This window comes from Equus caballus, chromosome 25, assembly GCF_041296265.1.
Source record: "Equus caballus isolate H_3958 breed thoroughbred chromosome 25, TB-T2T, whole genome shotgun sequence".
NCBI lineage: Eukaryota > Metazoa > Chordata > Mammalia > Perissodactyla > Equidae > Equus > Equus caballus.
The window spans coordinates 6,718,502-6,731,309 of NC_091708.1; positions in this window are offsets into that span (position 1 = coordinate 6,718,502).

The window sequence follows — 12,808 nt, forward strand, 5'->3', positions numbered from 1 at the left end:
CACTAAAGTTCCCCCAATTTGCATTGCTTTGGCCAGGGGAGGTACAGGAGGTCTGGTTTATGCATTAATTCTTCTGGCAATAAATGCACTGTCCAGTTATTGTTTTCAATAAGTTCTTTTATACCTGGGGTGCTTATGACCTTTGTCAGCCATAGGTATATAAGGTTTCTTTTCCATAATGGGTAGAATCATGAGCACTCTTAAGGAGCCCCCAAGCTGTTTGGGCACCCAAATCTTCCCTCATGGGTTCATCATCCAGCTCTTGACTATTGGGGACCACAGGTAACCCTGTGTAGTGGTTTCCCTTACTTCGTCAGGGGAATTTACACTGGTGTAAATTCATAGAAGGGTAGAGTGGGAATTAATGATAATTGGAGAAGCTCTCCTGATATAGCAGCCCTTTTTGCAGCTGCAGCTGCCAAATCATTCCCCTTTATATGCTCTGATTCCCCACTTTGATGGCCTTTACAATGGCCACAGATACTTCTTTGGGGCCGTGCACCAGAGGATCTCTGGCTCACGTCTGATATCTTTTACTGCTGCCATTACAAAGTCCTCTTTCTTTGCAAATGGCTCCATGAGCATGAATTACAGAGAAAGCATATTTAGGGCCTGTGTATGTTGTTATTGTTTTTTCTAGTCCCAATTCCAAAGCTCTGATTCATGCAATTATTTCTGCCTTTTGGGCCCAGGTGACTGGTGTCAGCCCCTTGGCTTCTATGGTTGCATGCAGAGACACTACTGCATAACCTGCTCTTCCTTGTCTGTTACTCATGAAGGTGCTCCCATCTACAAATCATACTTCCTCTGCATTAGGTGATGGTTCACCCTGGAGATCTCTGTGGCTAGAGTAAACCTGATCAATCACTTCTGGGCAAGCATGGGTAATAGGCCCCTTGGAATCAGGGAGCAGGGTAGCTTGGTTTAAGGTATGACAAGGTTTTAAGAAATCCAAGGGGACCCTAACAGCATAGCTTGATATTGTAGTATTCTATTCTTGGATAGCCAGAGATGTCCTTTAGTCTCTAGTGACAAATAAAAATGGCAAGCAATAGGATACATTGGAGTATATGAGGAAGCCATTTGGTATAAACCTAATTCGGCCTGACTTTGTTTTTCCAAAAGGGCCTGACTGTGGCCATTGAGCATGCATGGTATATCTGCTTAGACATTTTGAGATAAAGGTGCATCTTCCAACCCCCTCCCAATGTTGGCATCTCCTTAAAGATTAAGCATCTTTCTTTAGGCTGGGAATTGATTGCAGCGCTAATCTGTGACCGCCCAGCTCGAGGCAATGGACCTGCCACCCTGTGGGGTTCACTGAGACAGCAGGCCTATCTGCTGCTTCCATCAGTCACTGTGCTGACAGAGCAGCCTTGTGACTATTGTAAAAGGGACATTTCAATCATATGTGAAACATACTCTTTGAGGGTATATAACCATCCTGTATACCCCCACTTCTTTGGAGTGCTCTGTTCCTTTATGGAAAGACTCTCCTGGGTTATAATCCTCAGATTTAAGCTCAGAATAAACTCACCCAAATTTTCATTTATAGATTGGTTATGGATTATTTTTGTCAACACCAGTAGGTTAGAGACTTGATGGGAGTTCCACATCAGTCAAAGTTTGCCCCATCATCACTTTTTCTGCATTGTTGATTAATAGGCAGGTGGCAGCTACAGTTCTCAAGCATGGGAGTCATCATTTTGCCACAGTAATAGCCTACCACGCTTTTAGGGGTTCTCAGCATTTGGGTTAGCACTCCTGTAGCTACTCCCTGTTTGTCACAGACACATAGGTCAAATGTTTTGTTCAGGTCTGGTAAGGCCAGTGTAGGTGCTTCCATTAGCAAGTTTTAAGCTTATTGAAAGTTTGGTGACATAGCTTATCCCATTCAAAGTAGTCTATTTCTGGCCCTGGTAGTTTATCCTAGAGAGGCTTAGCAATTAATCCAAAGTTAGGGATCTAAATGCAGCAAAAGCCAGCCATCCCCAAGAATCCTCAGAGCTGCCTATAAGTTTTTGGTGAAGCAAGTTGACGTATTACCATTTTCCTCTCTAGGGGAAGGCTGTGCTGTCCCCTTGAAATGATGAACCCCGAGTACTTTACAGTCTCTTGAGATATTTGTGCCTTCCCTTTAGACACTTTATATCCCTCACTGGCTAAGAAGTTTAACATTTTAACTCAATTTTGACACTATCTGGGGATAGAATCAGATCCCACAGGTTAAGAGTTCAGTCCCACAGGATTACCTTTTCCCTCCCACTTTAGATGCCAATTGTAAGTTCAGGTTGTCACCTGTGCTTCTGACCAACCAGCCACAGAGCAGATGTTCCCACAGCCCCTTGTTGGGTTTGATTACTTTGATAGAGCGGCTCACAGAGCTCAGGAAAACATTTTATTTAGCAGCCAGATAGAAGAGGTGCATAGCGTAAAATACATGGGGCAAGGACGTGGAGATCCCAGACCCTCTCTGGGCATGCCACTCTCTCCAAGTCTCCCTGGGTGTTTACCAACCCAGAAGCTCCCTGAAGCCCATCCCTTTGGGTTTTAATGGAACCCCCCCACATTGGCACAGTTGATTATGTCATTGGCATTTGGCAATGGAACTCAATCTTCAGCCTCTCTCCTCACCCTGGACTTGTGGAGAGGGGGATGGGGCTGAAAAGTCCAACCCCGAATCACACAATGGGTTTCCCTATTTTCCCACACACCAGCCCCCACCCTTAGGGGTTTTCCAAATGTCACCTTATTAGCATAAATGCAGGTGTGGTTGAAAGGGCCTTGTTAGGAATAACAAAAAACACCTCTTTCCCCTTTATTGCTCTGGAGTTATTTCAGGAACTGAGGACTAAAGTAATTATTATAACAAAATATGCCTCTATGGCTCCTATATGGGAAATTACAAAAGTTTTTGGAGCACTGTCCCAGAAACAAAATGAAGATATTTATTATTATAAATACAGTACTGTACAGCATTGACAGCACTACAGTCTTGAACAAATCTACATTCCCCAATTCTAAAAATGTACTGATTATAAGAAAGATTCATCTTTATGGCTTCTGGCTTCGAGGGGTATTGTCTTACCCGGGGCCAGCAATCTACCTGCTTCAGTTTTACCTTTACTGACATGGCACTGGAGGCTCACTCCACCTGTCCTTGTGCCTATAATTCTGAGTTAGCTCAACTTAAAACATTTAGGGGAATCTCTTCCTTCTCAGGTGCTGGTGTATCCTGTAATAGGGCCATAAGCTCAACTCCCCAACTTTTTGGGTCTTGGATCTCTACTTTATCTTTTTCCCAGCTTATTGAGGCCCCTAATTTAGATAGCCTGTGACTCCCTAGAGGGGGAAAGGGCATTCTGGTACATACAGAAAGAAACACTTAAGTATTTTGTTATCCTGTTTCATACATCAAGGGGCTCCAGAAAACTTTTGTTCTCTCTGATGCGGGGTCGGTGAGCTGAGGAGTCGAAAGAAAGATTTCTTGGACTCTCAAGATCTGGCAGTAGTGCTCTTTTATTTAGAGAATAGTGTGGAATAGCATGGGGACAAGACCCATGGGCAGTGAAGAGCTGTAGGCATGGGGACAGGGCCCATGGGCAGTCAGAGCTCCTGCTGCTGCCCTGAGTTGAGGGTTAGGGCTAATTTTACAAGCGTGGGTACGTGACTTATTTTTACTGGTAAAAGAAAAGACGATGTAAAAAGTCATTCAATGATTTCAGTGCAGATGGGGTCTGGTTATTGTGCGGTCATATAACTTTAGATACGAATCTGGCCCTATAGATCGGCATGCAGGTGAGGATGCCCTGGGCCTCTCTCCCTGGGGCAGTCCTAATTCATACCATCAAGAAAGTCCACTGGGTCATATCGTTTGGCATGTCGGCCAGGTCACCTTGGGCTTCTCTAGCTGGGGCAGCCTTAATCCACATCAGTATCATAGAGGCTTTGATTTACATATAAAGATAAGGAACACTCAGGCAGAACTCAGTGTGCCAGTGGCCGTTAAGGAACATCATCTGTTCAGACTTTTAAAACTTTCCCCTCCAGCCGGGACAGAATATCCATGATATCTGTTCCAGGAAAGAAGAGTGTGGAGAACATGTGATGTTGGTAGATTTTTAGGATCATCCTGAAAAGCGACTGCAATTTTTGCAGGTCACGGCAAACTGACAGTCTCTGACTCACAGGGAAAGAAAGAAGACCTTGCTGGACACAGCTGGCCAACAGCAGGTGAGGAACATCTTCCTTTTGAGTTTTAAAACCTTTTCCCTACAGGCAGGACAGACCATCTATACCATCCATTCAATGAGAAGACACTGCAGGCAAAAACTCTTGCTTGCAGCTCTTTAGGACCATCTTGAAAAATGAGTTTCCAAACTTTGCAGTTCGCTTCGTCCAGACAGGGGCTCTTTCACATAGGAAGGCGGCCTCACTGAATGCAGCGTCGCATTAGGTGGAAAGGAACATCTTCCAGGCAGCGACATTGGACTTTACAGCAGTGACAAGATATCCGTGACATCCAGTCCTTGAAAGAAGAGGGTGGACTAAAACTCTCCCTTTGAGCAGCTTAAGATCATCTGGAAAAGTGACTTTTCTAACTTTGCAGTTCACGGCACACTGAAAGGGGGTCTCTCCCACATAGAAAGAGAGAAGGCATTACTGAACACAGTTTGCCATGCCTCTAATGGAAAGGTTTCCCTTCAGATTTTTAAATCTTTCCTCTCTAGCTAGGACAGGGTGCCTGTACCATCCGTGACAGGAGAGACCTCTGTGTAGACTAACTCCTGCCTGCAGATGGGAAAGATCATCTTGAAACTGCCTTTTCAAAGTCGCAGTTCACAGCTTACCGATAGAGACTGTGTCTCATAGAAAGAGAGGTCTCGTGGAACCCGGCTTAACCTTTGGAGCTAAGGAAGATCTTCTTTGAGGCATTTTTAGATTTAGCAACAGGGTCAAAATATCTATGACATCCAATGCATGGGAGGAGAGTGTGACCTAAAACGCTTGCTTACAGCTCCCAAGGATCTCTTGAATTGGACTTTTCTAGCTTGGCAGTTCAGGGCATACTGACAGAGTCTCTCTGTCATGGAAAGAAATAAGTCCCTGCTGAATGCAATTTGACAGTAGGTGGTAATTCCTTTGTCACTTGCTCCCATGTTTTGTTGAATTCTTGTATAACACTCCCCCTAGGCTTTAACTTCAGGCATAACACCTCCCTTGGTGTCTTTGCCTTCATTTGTGATACTACCCCTGGCATCTCTGACTTCATGTTTAACACTCCACCAGTCATCTCTGACTTCATTTGCCACTCTACCTCTGGTTTCTTTGCCTTCCTTTGTAACAGTCCCCTGGGTGTGTGTCTTCATGTGTCTCATTCCCCCTGGCATCTCAGAGTCCATGTGTAGTATTCACCATTGTATCTCTGACTTCCAGGATAACACTCCCCCTGGGTCTTTCACTTCGTGGATAACTCTCCTCTGTGGCTTCTCTGGCTTAGTGTTTAGCAGTCCCCCTGTTGTCTCTGACTTTATGTGACACTCTTCTCACGGTGTCCCAGGCTTCATGCATCACACTCACCCTGGCTTCTCTAACTTCATTCATAACTCTCCCACTGGTGACTCTGGGTTCGTGTGTAACACTCCATGTGCCCTCTCTGGAATCATGTGTAACACTGCCCTGTTATCTATGAATATGTGTGAAACAATCCGAGTGACTTCACTGACGTTGTGTGTCACACTCCCCTGTTGTCTTTGTTTCACGTGTTTCTCTCCCATTGGTATCTTTGACTTTGTGTGTCACACTCCCCCATCGTCTCTGATGTCATGTGTAGCACTCCACTTGGCGTTTCTTCCTTCGTGTGTAACACTCCCCGTGGTGTTTTTGACTTCATGTATAACACTCCTCATGGCATCTGTAACTTCATGTTTCACTCTCCACCTTGCATCATGAGCTTCGTGTGTAACACTCCCAGTGGTGTCTCTGACTTCGTGTGTCACACTCCTCCTAGTGTCACTGACTTCGTGGATCTCACTACCCCTGCTCTGTTTGATTTGTGTGTAATACACCCTGTGGCCACTCTGACTTCATGTGTCACTCTCCCACGTGTGTCTCTGAGTATGTGCATCACACTCCCTCTGCTGTCTATAAATTTGTGTATAACAGTCCCTCTGGCACCTCTGACTTCATTTGTAACATTCCCCCGGCACCTCTGACTTCAACTGTCACATACGAGCTTTTGCCTCTGACTTCATGTGTCATATTCCCCATGGCGTCTCTGCCTTCATGTGTAACACTCACTCTGTTGTCTCTGACTTCAGCTGTAACACTCCCCCTGGTCTCTCTGACTTCGCATGTAACACTCCTCCTGCCATGTTTGACTTCCCCTGGCGTCTCTAACTTCTTGTGTCCTGCGCAATTTGTCATGTCTGACAAATGTCCCACATCTCCTGTCGTCTCTGATTTTGTGTGTCACTCTTCTCATGGTTTCCTTGAATTCACTTGTAACACTGCTCCTGGCATCTCTGACATCATGTGTAGCTCTCCCCCTTGGTGTCTCTGAATTTGTGTCTCACAATCCCCCTTGTCTCAGACTTTGCTCATAACACTCCCCCTGGTATCATTGTTTTCATGCAGAACACCCCCCCCCCGTGGCTTCTCTGACTTCGTGTGTCACACTCCCCCAGCCGTCTTTGGATTCGGGTGTCACTAACTCCCTGTCGTCTCTGACTTCATGCATCACAATCACCCTGTGTTCAGTGTGTTTGTATATCACAAGATACCTGGTGTTTCTTTCTGTCTATGTAACACTCCCCCTGGCATCCTTGACATCATGTGTGACACTTCAAGTGGCATCTGTTACATTCTGTGTAACACTGATCATGGTGTCTGTCACTTCATGTGTTACACTCAGCATGGCATTTCTGCCTTCTAGTTTAACACTCCCCCATGTCATCTCAGACTTTGTGTGTCACAGTCCAAGTGGCGTCTCTAACATTGTGTGTCACACTCCACATGGCATTTTGGACTTTTTGTTTCACACTCCCCATGTTGTCTCTGATTTCATGTGTCACATTCTACCTGGCATCTCTGACATCAGTGTAACACTCCCCCGGCGTATCTGACTTTGTGGGTTACACTAGTTGTGGTGTCTGTGATTTCATCAGTGATAATCCACCTGTCTTTTTTGACTTTGCATGTGACACTCCTCTGGTGTCACTGACTGCTTGCATAACGCTCTCCCTGTTGTCTGTAAATTTGTGCACAACACTCATCCGTGGCATCTGTTATTTCCTGTGTGGCAGTCCAACTGGTGACTCTGTCTTCATGTGTAACACTCCATGTGGCACCTCTGACTTCGTGTGTAACACTTGCACTCATGTCTCGAATTTTGTGTGTATAACACTCCAACACATGTCTTTGACTTCATGCACAACACTGCACCGTGGCATCTCTGAATTAGTGTGTAACACTCCCCATGGCATCTGTGAGTTCATGTGTAATACTCCATCTGTTATCTCTTTGTGTGTCACACAACCGGTGACATCAATGACTTCGTGTGTAACACTCACCTGGTCTCTCTGACTTCGTGTATAACACTCCAATTGTTATATCTGACTTCATATGTCAAACTCCACCTGCCATCTCTGACTTCATCTGTAACACACACTGTGGCATCTCTGACTTCATGTGTAACTCTCCTATGTGATGTCGCTAAATTCATGTATGACAGTCCCCATGGCATCTCTGAATTCGTGTGTAACACTCCCCTTGGCTTCTGTGACTTAGTGTTTCACACTCCCCCGTCATCTCTGAATTCGTGCGTAACACTCATTCTGTCGTCTCTGACATTGTGAGTCACACTCCAACTGGTTTCTCTGACTTCGTGTGTAACAGTCTCCCTGGTGCCTCTGACTTCGTGTGTCACATTCCCAGTGGCCTCTCGGACTTTGTGTGTAAACCTCCAAGTGCTGTCTTTGACTTCGTGTGTGACATTCCCCATGGTGTCTCTGACTTCGTGTGTAATACTCCCTTGGCCTCTCTGCCATCCAGTGTAACACTCACCATGGCATCTCTGCCTTCATGTGCAATAATCCCCCATGGTGTCTCTGACTTCAGGCGCAAAACTCTCCCAGCTGTCACTGACTTAGTGTGTAACACTCCACCTGACATCTCTGACTTCTTGTGTCATAGTCTCACTGGCAACTCTGAATTCACGTGTCGCATTCCCCCTGTTGTCTCTGACTTCCAGTGTAAAGCTTCCCCTGTCATCAGTGACTTTGTGTGTCACACTCCAATTGGCATCACTAACTTAGTGTGTCACACACTCCCTGGTGTCTCTGACATCCTGTGCAACACTACCCCTTGTGTGTCTGACTTAGTGAGTCACCCTTGCCCTGGTGTCTCAGACTGTGTGTAACACTCCCCCTGGTGTTTTCTACTTTGTTTGTAATACTCCCACTGGAGTTTCAGAAATCGTGTCTGACACTCACTGGGGTGTCTCTGACTTCCTTTGTCACACTCCACCTGGCATCCCTGAATTTGTGTATCACACCCTCAACATATTTGACTTCATGTCTAACACATCTGGCAGTTTCTCTGACTTCGTGTGTCACAGTCCCACTGTAATCTCTGAATTCTTGTGTCACACTGCCCTTGGAGTCTCAGACATCACTTGGAACACTCCCTATATCATCTCAGAGTTTGGGTGTAACACTCCCCCTGATGTCTGTGACATCGTTTGTAAGATTCCACGTGGCATCTCTGACTTCGTGTGTCACGGTCCCCTGGAGTCTCTGACTACATGTGTAACACTCCATGTGGCATTTCTGCCTTCCAGTGTAACACTCCTCCATGGCGTCTCAGACTTCTTGTGTAACACTAACACTGGCAGCTCTGATTTTGAGTGTCCAACAACTCCTGCTGTCTCTAGTTTGACTGTAACACTCAAACTGTTGTGTCTCTGACTCCTTGTGTAACACTACCCCTGGTGACTCTGACTTTTTTGGTCACAATCTTCATGGCGTCTATGACTTCGTGTTTCATACTCACATGTAATCTTGACTTCATGTCTAACACTCCCCATGGTGATTCAGACTTCTTTTGTCACAATACCCATGGTGTCTCTTGCTTCATCATATTTCACCTGGCATTGTTGATTTGGTGTGTAACATTCCCACTGGCGTCTCTGACTCCATGTGTCACACTACCCCTCACATCTCAGAATTAATGTTGTGCACATCCCACGCTGTGTCTGACTTCATGTGTAATACTCCAGGTGGCCTTTCTGCCTTCATGTGTAACACTCCCCCATGATGTCTTGGACTGCTTGTATAGCACTCCCACTGGCATCTCTGATTTCTTGTGTCGCACTTCCCCTGCCGTCTATCACTTTGTGTGTCACACTCTCCCTGGCATCTCTGACTCCGTGGGTAACAATTTCCTTGGTATCTATGAGCTCGTGTGTTACACTTCCCCTTGCAAATCTGACTTTGTCTGTAACACTCCACCTGGCGTCTCTGACTTTGTGTGTCACAATCCCTCTGGCGTCTCTGACTTCTTGTATCACACTCCCCATGTCCTCTCGAATTTCTTGTGTAACACTCTGCGTGATGACTCTTCTTGTGTCACACTCCTCCTTCTTTCTGTGTCTTCATGTTTCACACATCTCATGTCATCTCTGACTTTGTATGTATCACTCCCACTGTCATCCCTGACTACGTGTGTAACACTCCACATGGTGCTTCTACCTTCAGATAAAACATTCTCCTGTGTTGTCTCAGACTTTGTGTGTAACTTTCCATGTGTCATCTCTGATTTTGTGTGTAACGCTCTCCCTAGAGTCTGTGACATTGTGTTTAACACTCCACATGGCATCTTGATTTCTTGTGTAACACTGCCTCTGTTGTCTCTGACTTCATTTGTCCCTCTACCCCTAGTTTCTTTAACTTTGTAACACTCCCCATGGCATCTCTGACTACGTTTGTCACACTCTGCCTGGCATCTCGGATGTCATCTGGAACACTCTACATGGTGTATCTGTCTTCATGTGTAACATTGCCCTTGTGTCTCTGGCTTCATGTGTCACACTACCCCTGGTGGCTCTGACTTCCTGTGTCTCACACTCTAGTGTCTGTGATGTTGTGTGCAACACTCCCCCTGTTGTCTCTGACTTCATGTGTCATGCTCAAGCTTTCATCTCTGACTTCATATATCACACTCCACATGGTGTCTCTGAGTTCGTGTGTAACACTCCCCTGGCATCACTGACTTTGTGTGTCACGATTCCCCTGGTATCATGATTTTGTATATAACAATCTCTGTGCCATCTTTGACTTCATGTCACACTTCCCCTTGAATCTCTGAGGCTGTGTGTAATATACCCCATGACATCTCTTACTTCCTGTGTCACACTCCAACTGTGGTCTCTGATTTCTTGCACAAACTGCCGCTGATGTCTTCGACTTGGTGGATAACGTTTCCCTGTGGCTACTCAGGCTTTGTGTGTAACAGTCCCCCACTGTCTCTGACTTCATGCGACACTCTCCCTCTTGACTCTTGACTTCTTGCATCACACTCCCTCTGGCTTCTCTAACTTCGTTTGTAATGTTCCCATTGGCATCTCTGAGTTCATGTGTAACACCCAACCTGGCCTCTTTGACTTCGTGTGTCACAATTCCAGTGGTGTCTATAACTTCACGTGTAACACTCCTCCTGGCGCCTCTGACTTTGTGTGTAACATTCAATGAGGCATTTCTTCCTTCTTGTATAACACTCCACCATTGCGTCTCTGTATTCCTGTGTAACACTCAGCATGGCATAATGGGTTTCGTGTGTGACATTCCCCTAGCACCTCTGACTTCGTGTATCACTCTTCCCCTGGTGTCTCTGACTTCGTGTGTCACACTCGCCCTTGTGTCTCTGACTTCGTTTCTAACACTCCCTGTGGCTGCTTTGAATTCGTGTGTCACACTGTGCCTGGCATCCCTAACGTCATGTATCACACTTCCCATGGTATTTCTGAGTTTGTTTGTAACACACCCAGTGGCGTCTGTGACGTCACGTGTCACACTTCCTGTTTGGTCTCTGAGTTCATGCATCACACTACCCCCATCGTCTCTGACATCGTGTGTCACACTTCATCTGGTGTTGCTGACTTCATGTGTAGCACTCCCCCTGTATTCTCGGACTTTGTGTGTCACACAAGCCCTGGCATCTCGGACTTTGTGTCTAACACTGCCCATGCCCTCTCTGACTCTGTGTGTAAAATGCCCCGTTGTCTTTGTTTCTAACACTCTTAGTAGTGTCACTGACCTCGTGTGTCACAATCCTTTTAGTGTCTCTGCCTGCCTGTGTCACAACCTCTCTGGTATCTTTTAGTTCCTGTGTCAGACTACCCTGTTGTTTCTGAATTCGTTTCACACTCCCACTTCTTTCTCTGAGTGCATGTGTCACAGTCCCTCTGCCGTCTATTTCTTCATGTGTTACACTACCAATGGTGTCTCTGACTTTGTTTGTCACACTCCACATGGTGTCTCTGACTTTGTGTGTAACACTCCACATGGGTTTTCTTACTTTGTAACACATGACATGTCTGTTTTGGTTTGTTACACTCCTCCTCGTGTCTATGATTTCATGTGTAACACCCCAATATTCCTTTCTGATTTCGTGTGTGATACTGCACCTGTTGTCTCTGGTTTCGTGTTTCACACTTCCCAAAGTGTCTATGACTTCTTCCGTCACTCACACCCTGGTGTCTCTGACTTCCTGTGTAACTCTACCCCTGGCATTTCTGACTTTGTGTGTCACACTCACCCTGGCACATCAGACTTCATGTGTAACAATTCCCGTGGTGTTTCTGGGTTAGTGTGTAACACTCCTCCTGGCACCTCTGAATTAATCTGTAACAGTCAATTTGGCATCTCTGACTTCGTGTGTCACAATGCCTCTGGCATCTGTGACTTTGTGTGTCACACTCCCTGTGACATCTCTGATATCCTGCTTAACTCTACCCATGGTCTTTCTGAGTTCATGCGTAACACTCCCCCGGCATCTCCAACTTTGTGTGTAACACACAACTGTGGCATCTCAGACTTTGTGCATAAAACTCCCCCAGGCGTCACTGACTTTGTATGTTACACTCCCCTGGCATCTCTGAATTCCTGTGTCGTAGTACCCCTGACTTCTCTGATTTCATGTGTAACACTCCCCATAGTGTTTGTGACATCATTTGTCACACTCTCCCTGGCATCACACAGACTTCATTTGTAACAATCTACATGGTGTCTCTGAGTTCTCATGTAACACTCCCCTGACATCTATGACTTCATATGTAATACTTCACCTGGCTTCACTGACTTCATGTGTCACAATCTTTCTGGCTTCTCTGACTTGATGTGTCACAACTCCTCTGGCGTCTCTGATTTTGGGTGTGACACTCCCCATATTATCTATGACTTGGCGGGTAATACTGTATGTGGTGTCTCACATTGTGTGTAACACACCCCCATGGCATCTCTGAATTTGTGAGTAATACTCCCAATGGTGTGTGAATTCATGTGTAACACCTCCCCTGGCATCAGTGAATTTGTAACACTCCCTGCTGCATCACTGTCTTAGAGCATTACAATCCCTGGTGTCTTTGACATTTCACATAACATTCTCCTGTGGTGTGTCTGAATGCATGGATCACACACCCCATGTCTTATCGGCCTTTGTGCGTCATAATCCCAGTGACATCTTTGACTTCGTCTGTCAAACACACACTGGTGTCTCTGACTTCATTTGTAACTGTCCATGTGGTGTCTCT